At 38.4% G+C, this 10,887-nt stretch overlaps 1 non-coding gene across 1 annotated transcript; it reads left to right on the forward strand.

Annotated features, from left to right (window-relative positions):
• The first annotated feature begins 5,714 nt into the window (after positions 1-5,714).
• LOC149276284 (5S ribosomal RNA) lies at positions 5,715-5,833 on the forward strand. Its single transcript, XR_016279351.1, has one exon. It is a non-coding gene; the product is annotated as a 5S ribosomal RNA (ribosomal RNA).
• The last annotated feature ends 5,054 nt before the right edge of the window (positions 5,834-10,887 follow it).

The following is a 10,887-nucleotide window of genomic DNA, read 5'->3' on the forward strand; positions in this document are numbered from 1 at the left end:
CACATATAACACACAGTGACATCACACATAACACACATACACACACACTTACAATGCACAAAACACAAGGACCTTTTCCTTGTTATTTGCCCTGGCCTTCACTCACTAATAGCATTACATTAACACTATAACTCACACTTCACCCTATAACATTTTTCCATCCACATACCTGCCAACAGACCCAACTTTTTCAGGGACAGTCCTGCTTTTTTCCAGTCCTGTCCCATCTAATTTAGCTAAACTAGGTATGCAAAATGCAAATACACATAGGTAGTTATAGCTCGGTAGGTAACGCTACTATAAACATTTAATAAATATAATCAAGTACTAAATAATAAATCTAACTTTAAAATACATTTAAATAAACCCCTATTTTTTTTAAAAAAAAAACATTAAAATTAAATTATTATTATTTAGACATAATCCATCTTTAACCAAACCAGTGCACTGCTACTAATCTTAAACATAACCGTACATTAACCCTAAGCTATTTTTTAGTTCTTGTCCAACATTTTTCCATCAGCATACCTGCCAACACACCCAAGATTTTGGTGGACAGTCCTGCTATTTTCCAGTCCTGTCCAATAAGTAAGTTGGGTTGTTGCAAAGTATGCCATTGTAAATAGGTAGCAAATGTTAGGCATGTAAAGTGGTCCAAAATCAATTTAAAAATGTAAAATATTCCCTATTCTTTTATTAAACATCTATGGACAGTACACCTCGGTATGTGTGTGCAACTCTATTGGTCGTTTCGGCAGGGGGCTCGCCTGCCATCAACGAATGAAGTGCATTCTGCAGTTCTGCAATTCACTCGTTGATGCCAGACCAGCCCCCTGCCGAAACGACCAATAGAGCTGCACACACGTACCTTCACGGCAGCTGCTGCTGCTGTGATGTGTTATTAACCCCGTATTAACCCCTGCTAGGCAACCAGGAGGAAAACGAAGATTAAACGAGCACGAAGAATGTCCGCGAATATTCGCCCGAAGAGAAGACAGGAACGGGCGAATATTCGCGGAATACGAAGATTTTTTTTTCCCTGAAGACGAGCACGAAGACGAACACGAAGAGCCCCCTGGTGCCCAAGTCTAGTAGACACATGCAAATAAGGTCAACAATGATTACCTTTTACTTCTATATCCACTTTATACATGGTTATTTATATATATATATATATATTTATAATTTGCATGTGTACGGTGAATGAGCAAGAAGGATATTATGGTTGGACAAGGACATAGCATGCTGAAAATCCTGTTGTCAATAGATGTAAAAATGCCTTTGTCATTAAGAGATTATTTTCATAACAAGTACTTCTGATTTTATGAATTGTGCAAGGAAAGCACTATGGGCAGACTAAATGGGCCGAATGGTTCTTATCTGCTGTCTAATTTGATGTTCCTATGAAAGAAAAATCTATAATATCACTATCATTCTATCATTATCTACTATATATTGGTCTGAAATCTCACAATAGAAATCAATACAGATCTGCTATTTTAAAACATGAAGCACGTTGAATGGTTAATCGCACACAGCTCTGCTTTGAATTCACTTTGTTCCCACGATTCCCTTTTGAGATTTCCACTTAGTTCAAATGAGGACGTTACAAATTAGCATCTCGTTAGAGTTTAGAAACAATTACTAATGATACAAAAGGAGATCCCCGAGTGACCTCCCGCGCTGATGGGTCTGTATGGGATCAATTAATCCGGTTTGTTTGCATTGCGGAATCTCCTGTGTCTGATACACCATCAGAGAATGAATTGCCAAGTGAAATGACCCATGAAATCAATGGCAAGTCTAATGCAATCTGTGCCATCCTATGTCTATGTTACCTGTTAGAGGCTATTAACCTTCTGCAACAGAATTGCAAGAAAAAGAAAAAGAAAGAAAAAGAAAGACATTGCATTCTTAATGAACGTGATGCTCCATTAATGTAAAGTGAGTGCCTCAGAAAAGTAAAAAAACTAAATAAATAAATGTAAAAACAATAAAAGTTAAAAAAGAGTGCCAGCAGGTTTCCGGCTAATCTGTAGTTAGAAAGAAAAAAAACAGCTGTCATGCAGGGGATTAGACATTGTGGTACCCAACCATCATGTATGCCGCCCCCCCAACCTGCAAATAAAATGAATAATATTAACACAAAAAAAACACACATAAACAATAAAAATAAGAAAAAATACCCTACACCCACATATTTTATTTTTTCTTACAGATGCGCTGATAATTAGGACGATGAGAGATTTTGGCCCTCAAATGTGTCTAAAAGTGAACAAGAAAAGCAAAAAGTTGGCATACTTGTGAAAATGTCTCCTTTGTTATCTAATGATGCAGTGTGCCATAATTTAACCCTTTATTTTCTGTGTGGCTACCTTACATAAGTCTGTGTGCTGTTGCCTAGTGAAATAAGCATGTCATGTACATCTCTAGGAAGGAGCAGGAGTAGCGACACTTCTCTGGTTCTCATGTCTCCCACTTCTCAACACCCGAATCCTCCAAGTCTTGGGGTTCATTCCCTGCCCATTTCCACTAAATGGGAATGTGTCTCATGACGTAAGTAGTAATCTCCCCAACGTCACTGGGACCACTCACGGTGTTTGCTGGTAGTCCTGCCCGCGGCCAGCAGGGGTAGGCTCCATGTGGTCATGTAGTGCGCCCTGTGGATTTCAAAAATATACAAAAACATACATATGAAGTATTTCTGTAATCCAGGGGTATTTTGAGCTGCTGGGCTCCTAAAATGATACAAAGCCATCACGAAATAAAATTAGGAAAATTGGGCCTTTTAACTTCCAAAACCCATAAAAACTCTCGACCTGCTCCGTAATCTGGAGATGCAGCTGAACACATTTTGGTGGGTTTCTCTGCAGTTGTGCAAACATTCCTAAAACAATCATGGAATGTTTGATGAAAAAAAGAAAATAAAATTAATTTTATGATAAGTGTGCAAATGCTTCTTGTGGGTTGTCTTCTCTCCAAAAATATATATTTTTGTGGGGGGTATTTTGAGCTGATTGGCTGCTAAACAGTCCCAAATGAGACATAGGCCTCACAAAATAAAATCAGAAAATTTCAAGTTTGGTAAAGGGGAATGGGCATGTTGTGTCCCATAACTTCCAAATAAATATTTAAAAAGATACATATGGTTAGGAGAAATTTGATTATTTGATTATTATTGATAAGAATTGACTGCAATGTCCGGAGCTAAAGATAGACTTGGTTAGGTGAATTTAAAGCCAATTATTTATTGGGATGGAGGGTTATTGATGGAATTCATTATTATTAGTATTTTTTTTTATTTATTTGCAGATCGTTATTGAAAAGATGAACATAGATATGGTTCAGGATGATTTTAGAACACATGTATTGGAATGGAGGGTTGTTGACAGATATTGATTAGTATTACCATATTTGCTCGATTATAAGACGAGGTTTTTTTCAGAGCAAATGCTCTGAAAAATACCCCTCGTCTTATAATCAGGCTCGTCTTATAATCAGACCTCAAATAGGTCTGACTATGAGACGACTAAGATCCAGTTCCCTTGCAGCTGCAGGGGACCTGGATCCTCCTGTCTCCCCCCCCGCCCCACTTACCGGTACTTCTGGGTCCCCAGTGTGTAGTTGGGGCAGCGTGTAGATGTCTACGCGATTCGCGTAGACAACTTCTGCTGCAGCAGGAAGGAGGTGTGGCTAGCAGCGGGGGTTGTCTGCGTCCATCGCGCAGACCTTCCCCGACTGTCAGAGATCAGAGTTCCCCGCACCGGTGCCGGAGAACTCTGATCTCTGACAGTCGGGGAAGGTCTGCGCGATGGACGCAGACAACCCCCGCTGCTAGCCACGCCTCCTTCCGGCTGCAGCGTAAGTGCGTGGGATCTATGCGCTGCCCCGGCTACATGACAGGGAAGTTAGAAGCACCGGTAAGTTTGGGGGGGGGGGGAGTGTTAAATGGGGGGCATAAGGCATTTCTGGAGGCAGAGTGCTCTGTGAAATGCCTTTTAACCCCCTTCTGCCTCCTGAATGCCTTAAACCTCCCTAGATGCCACTCTTCCCCATAATATGCCTTTTAACCCTTTAAATGCCAGAGTGGCATATAGGGGTATAAGGCATTTCTGGAGGCAGAGTGGCACATAGGGGGTCAAAAGGCATATCATGGGGCACAGTGGCATATAGGGTTAAAAGGCATATCATGGGGCACAGTGGCATTTAGAGGGTTAAAAGGCATATCATGGGGTACAGTGGCATATAGGGGGTATTAGGCATTTCTGGGGCAGAGTGGCAAGCCTGGGGGCCGATGTGCATAACTGGGGGACAGGTTGGAAAATAGAAGGAAATAAAACCAAAATATTTTTTTCAATCATAGCTTTTATTAAAAAAAATAGTTTACATGAATTAACATTTACTGGTAAAACTTTTTTCCTATAGGGTCGTCTTATATTCAGAATTTTCTTTTTTTTCCTAAATTAATATTCAGATTTGGGGGGTCGTCTTATAATCGAGCAAATACGGTAATTTCTATGCATCTAGATGCTAATATAAAGGAAGATATAAATAGATAAACATTTAGATTCTTATTGAAATGCAGGGTTTTTGGGTATTATGTAATTTGTATTTATTTTTTTCAGATAGATATTGATGAAGATATGGTTAGGGATAATTTTAGACACTTATTTATTGAAATGTAGGGTTGTTGATGAGTATTATTGATTATTGAATTTTATGTATTTACATGCAGACAGGTATTGATGAAAATAGATTTGGTTATGGATAATCTCTGGACATACTTATTGGAATGGATGGTTATTGATAATGCTTATTGATATTGATTAGTTCTTATTTCTATGTCTTTTAAATGCAAATAGTTATTGATGGAGATAGTAAGGCATCATTTTAGACACATTTTTTATTGGAATTAATAGTTATTAATGGGTATTTGTTGTTATTAATTATTATTTGTCTGTCCATTTAGATGCAGATAGGGATTAATGAAGATAGATATGGTTCAGGATAATTATAGACACCTTTTATTGGAATGGAGACTTGATGGGTATTGATTAGTATCGATTATGTATTTATATTGATGAAGATAGATATGGTTCATCAATTAATGCTGCATTAATTATGGATATTGATGATTATTGATTTGTATGTATTAGATGCAAATGAAGATATGGTTAGAGATGGTTTCGGGCCATACTTAATAGAATGGAAGGTTATTCATAGTTATTGCTTATTATTGATTTCAATGGATTTAGATGCTGATTGATAGATACGTGGAAAAGGAAACAAACTTTTTTTTTTACTGGATTGATATTTATGGATTTTTAATATCATTATAAACGATATTCCATATTTCGGTTAAAAAAAAGTATAATTAATACAGGTAGCTATAGATACACATTTGTTGGAATTGAGTGTAATGAGAGTTAGGTAACATATATTATACCATACATGTGTAATGCAATTTTTATTTTTTATTATTATTTTGTGCTATAATCTATGATGGCTTCAAGCATCAGCAATGATGAGGAAAGGGAACGACTGGGAGAGCTTTTTGCCATGTGTTTCTTGCTCATCATCAAAGCTTTAAGCTCTTATTTGAACCTTCTCACCTTCTCACCTTCTCTGTCCTGTCCCAGGGCTTATAATTCTCTTTGTGTGACGACAAGCAGCAGCAGCAACAGAAGAAGACAAGTAAAACAAAAGACTTTCATGCCTACGGCCATACCACCCTGGAAGTGCCTGATCTCATCTGATCTTGGAAGCTAAGCAGGTTTGGGCCTGGTTAGTACCTGGATGGGAGACTGCCTGGGAATACCAGGTGTTGTAGGCTTTTTCTTTTCTCACAGTCCAGGGAGAGCTTTTTGCCATGTTTCTTGCTCATCATCAAAGCTTTAAGCCCTTATTTGAACCTTCTCACCTTCTCACCTTCTCACCTTCTTTGTCCTGTCCCAGGGCTTATAATTCTCTTTGTGTGACAAGCAGCAGCAGCAACAGAAGAAAAGGCGTAAAACAAAACACTCTCACGCCTTTGCCGTACCACCCTGAAAGCGCCCGATCTTGTCGGCTCTTGGAAGCTAAGCAGGGTTGGGCCTGGTTAGTAGACTTGTGCATTCGTCTTCGGGCGAACATGAAAACGAACACGAAGAGTGCGTTTTCGTGTTCGTTCCGAAGACATGAAGAAGAGAAGGCAGTGCCGGTAAAACGTAGGCAAAGACAAAGACTCGCACACGAAGAATCTTCGCCTTCGTCTATTATTCTCCCCGGTCCCTTCCCCATCTAACTTACCTTATCTTCACGGCATCGCGGGAGTTGACTGAAGTGGAAATCCGCAGGTTCGTCGTCAGGGGTTACAGGGCAGGATAACGGGAGCAGAAATCCGTAGGGTAAAGGGCTGTGCAAGCGACCAATAGGCTCACTCGCACGGCCCCTTACCACTAGTTGCTAGGCAGAAAAAAAAATCAACCTGGGACCCTGCTGCAACAGTTAAAAGTCCGTGCCAGCAACCAACAAAGTCGCCGGTACGGACATTTAACTGACACAGCAAGGACACCAGTGGTCTCCCCGCTGTATCAGTTAAATGTCAGTGCCAGCGACCAACAAAGTCGCCGGTACGGACATTTAACTTAGCATAAATAACTTACTATAACTTTGGACAGAATGCTGCCCTCTGTTGGTTTTACATTAAGTAGCATATGCTTGAAATCCAAAGTTATTATGCTACTCAGTGTAAAACCAACAGAGGGCAGCATTCTGTCCGAAGATATATTAGCCATATGTGGCAGTGTGTTCATTTTCATTTATTAATTATTTAAATAAAATATATCCCCATGATCCTCTGGTCTCCCCGCTGCAACAGTTAAATGTCCACACTCGCGGACATTAATTCTGTCGAACTTGCAAACTCTTTTTTTCTATTTATTTTGGGGTTTTTTTGTATTAAACCATTACACGAAAGGATCATGGGAATATATTTTATTTGAATAAATGCAAATGAGCTCACTGCCACAGATGGCTAATATATGTTCGGACAGAATGCTGCCCTCTGTTGGTGTTACATTACGTAGCATTGTTCCATATGCTTGAAAGAAATCCAGTTATTATGCTACTTAATGTAAAACCAACAGAGGGCAGCATTCTGTCCGAAGATACATTAGCCATATGTGGCAGTGTGCTCATTTGCATTTATTCAAATAAAATATATTCCCATGATCCTTTCGTGTAATGGTTTAATACAAAAAACCCCCAAAATAAATAGAAAAAAAGAGTTTGCAAGTTCCACAGAATTTATGTCTGCGAGTGCGGACATTTAACTGTTGCAGCGGTGAGACCAGCGGATCATGAGACTATATTTTATTTAAATAATTAATAGATGAAAATGAACACACCGCCACATATGGCTAATATATCTTCGGACAGAATGCTGCCCTCTGTTGGTTTTACTCTGAGTAGCATAATATTCTGCCCGAGAATATATTAGCTATATATATGATAGTGAGCTCATTGGTCCCCAGCAGGAGGCCCCCTGCTGGCGACCAATAGAGTTGCTGATACGCACATTTAAACTACTGGCACCAGAGCTGCTGCGGTACGCGTTAACCCCGTATTAACCCCTTAACCGGAAAAAACGAAGAAAAAACGAATATTCGCCCGAAGAGAAGACAGGAACGGGCGAATATTCGCGGAATACGAAGATTTTTTTTTTTACGAAGACGAGCACGAAGACGAACACGAAGAGCCCCCTGGTGCCCAAGTCTACTGGTTAGTACCTGGATGGGAGACCGCCTGGGAATACCAGGTGTTGTAGGCTTTTTCTTTTCTCACAGTCCGGGGAGAGCTTTTCGCCATGTAGGGACACAATATGTATATAGGTTGAACTTGATGGACTTTGGTCTTTTTTCAACCTTATGAACTATGTTACTATGTTACTATGTGTTTCTTGCTCATCATCAAAGCTTTAAGCCCTTATTTGAACCTTCTCACCTTCTCACCTTCTCACCTTCCCTGTCCTGTCCCAGGGCTTTGTGTCACAAGCAGCAGCAGCAACAGAAGAAGAGGCGTAAAACAAAACACTGCCATACCACCCTGAACGCGACCCATCTTGTCTGATTTCGGAAGCTAAGTAGGGTTGGGCCTGGTTAGTACCTGAATGGATGACTGCCTGGGAATACCAGGTGTTGTAGGCTTTTCCTTTTCTCACAGTCCGGGGAGAGCTTTTCGCCATTTGTTTCTGTAGTGTGGTGGTTATCGCGTTCGCCTCACACGCGAAAGGTCTTCCTTTCGAAACCGAGCAGAAAAATCTATTATATTATGAATTTAAAACCCCACCTGCATTTCTTGCAAAGGTAGCACACATTGAGTTGTTTTGGGGTTTTTTTAAACCATGTTTGCATTTGCATAAACTTTTGCTTCCTGGTTCGAAACCAGGCAGGAACATGTTTTGTGTAGAGTTCTTTTTGTCATGCATGCTGCACATCATTTAAAAAAAACACCAACTAATTTCACGAAAATCCCATCATTTCACAAATGTTAGAAATTAAGATTATTGGGAAGGAGCTAAAAATGAAAACTTCTTAGCAGGGTTCTTAAAATCAGAGAAAATTTAAGCTTAACTGTAGAGGGGATGCTAGCGTTTTGAGAATATATTAGCCATATGTGGCAGTGTGCTCATTGGTCGCCACCAGGAGGCCCCCTGCTGGCGACCAATAGAGTTGCTCATACAGACATTTAAACTCCTGGCACCAGAGCTGCTGCGGTACGCGTTAACCCTGTATTAACCCCATAACCGGGAAAAAAAAAAAAAAAAGAATATTCGCCCGAAGAGAAGACAGGAACGGGCGAATATTCGCGGAATACGAAGATTTTTTTTTTGCCGAAGACGAAGAGCCACCTGGTGCCGAAGTCTAATGATAATCTCTCCTTGTTATACTGATTCTATCTACTTTTGCCATTAACAGTTACTCAGCCCCGCGCACATCTGGTGGATCACTTTAAAAGCCTTCCTGTGGATTACAATGGTTTTTCTCTTGTGGATTACAATATGGGACCTCAAACATTCAGTGCATCGACTGGTACCCATCAGCCATTAAGCTGAAGCCTGAGGGTGGTGTGATCACTTCACAACTTTAGTATCTGCCTTATCTTAACAAGCTTATCAAATACGTACAGCTAAAACACTTTCTCCAGAAAGAAGCAGATGACTGCCACCAGGTCCTCTCCACCATATGTACTGTATATGTTGTGATTTTTATTATTAATTATCAATTATTATTATTTATTATTATTATTATTATTATTATTATTATTATTGTAACTGTATCCTGTCTCTCCTTGTGTTAGTCACTACACTTTAGGGAATCTCACGTTATTCTCAACAGATTTTGAAAGTCAGTAGATGTGGGAAAATGCTCTTTGGAACATCTTATAAATAAGGATCAAACATCTCATCCTTTACTTCTTTTAAGTGAATAAGATTCTGTTGGGTGTTTTTGGCTATTTCAGGTTTCTGTGGTTCCCATGAAAGTTCCATCCAGTCCATTTCCATGAAATAATATAAGACATATCTGCTAGAGCCGCATTGAGCTGACATCTGGACAAACCGAACTATCTCTTCGGAGCAGCCTTGTAAGTAAGATAACAAATTTTTACCATATTTTTTAGTTCAAAACAATATTGTTAAATATAAAACTCATCATTGTAATGTCTGGTAAATATTGTGATTAATATTTTTTTCTTATACCTTGATTATCAGATTATTATTATTTTATTTTTTTTATTATTATTATTTTATTATTATCTTTTATTTTCTTTATTATTTATTTATTTTATTTTATTTTTTTTTATTTTTTTTTAATTCTTTCAACAATTTATGCAGCACTTCTTACGATAAATGTAGATTTAGACAAACCAATAAAAGGGTAATAAAAATTATATTGAATTCATGAAAGACTTTATAGAAGCTGTTTGATTTGTTGGATGTCCCTTGTTTGCACAAATACAGGTGGGTGACTCGGTATTGTCAGTGATGATATCTATTATCTGCCCTGTAGTGGATGGCCACAGAAAACATTTATTATGTACTGTACTTACTTCTAAATAGCTCAAATATCTCTAATTATAATTCAATTTGTAACAAAGCTTTTCCTTGGTTTGAAAAAGTAATACTTTAAGTAGAGTAAGATGTGTGAATTTTATTATTTATACAAAAAAGCTGTATATGATTAGCAAAATATAATTGGTTTATAGACACATTAACATATATATATATATATATACATAATGCATACATGATGGTGACATGTAGGCACAGTGTTTCCTTAGGATGAGTTAGTCCTCGTCAAAAATATTGTTATTAATAATAATTATTATTAAATTCAGCAGAGGAGCTAGAATAGCCCTTTAATCATTTCAATACATGGTAACCTCGTACAAATATTTTTATACTGTGATGATAATCCATGGTAAGAGGTTTATATGTCCTTGTGAATACCACTAATAATAATAATAGTAATAATTAATAATAATAATTCACTAGTTGATCGATAATTATATATTCCAGTCTTCCATGAAATGAGAAAAACATCTCTGCGGGTAATCTTTGGGAAGAACCAGACCACAGTCACCGAGTTCATTCTCCTTGGATTTCGAGGTCTTCAAAGCTTCAAGATACCCGTCTTTCTTTTACTTCTGATTTTCCATCTTGTAACGTTATCTGGAAACCTTCTTATCATATGGTTGGTTGTATCCAACAAGGCTTTACATTCTCCGATGTACTTCTTCCTTACACACCTGTCCCTATGTGACATATTTCTGACAATAAATATTATTCCTGAAGCCCTGTGGCTTATATGGCATGGCGGAGGGACTATGTCCTTTTCGAGGTGCATT

This window comes from Sceloporus occidentalis, unplaced genomic scaffold, assembly GCF_023333645.1.
Source record: "Sceloporus occidentalis isolate IW3139 unplaced genomic scaffold, rSceOcc1.0.p SCAF_242, whole genome shotgun sequence".
In the NCBI taxonomy this organism is placed as follows: domain Eukaryota; kingdom Metazoa; phylum Chordata; class Lepidosauria; order Squamata; family Phrynosomatidae; genus Sceloporus; species Sceloporus occidentalis.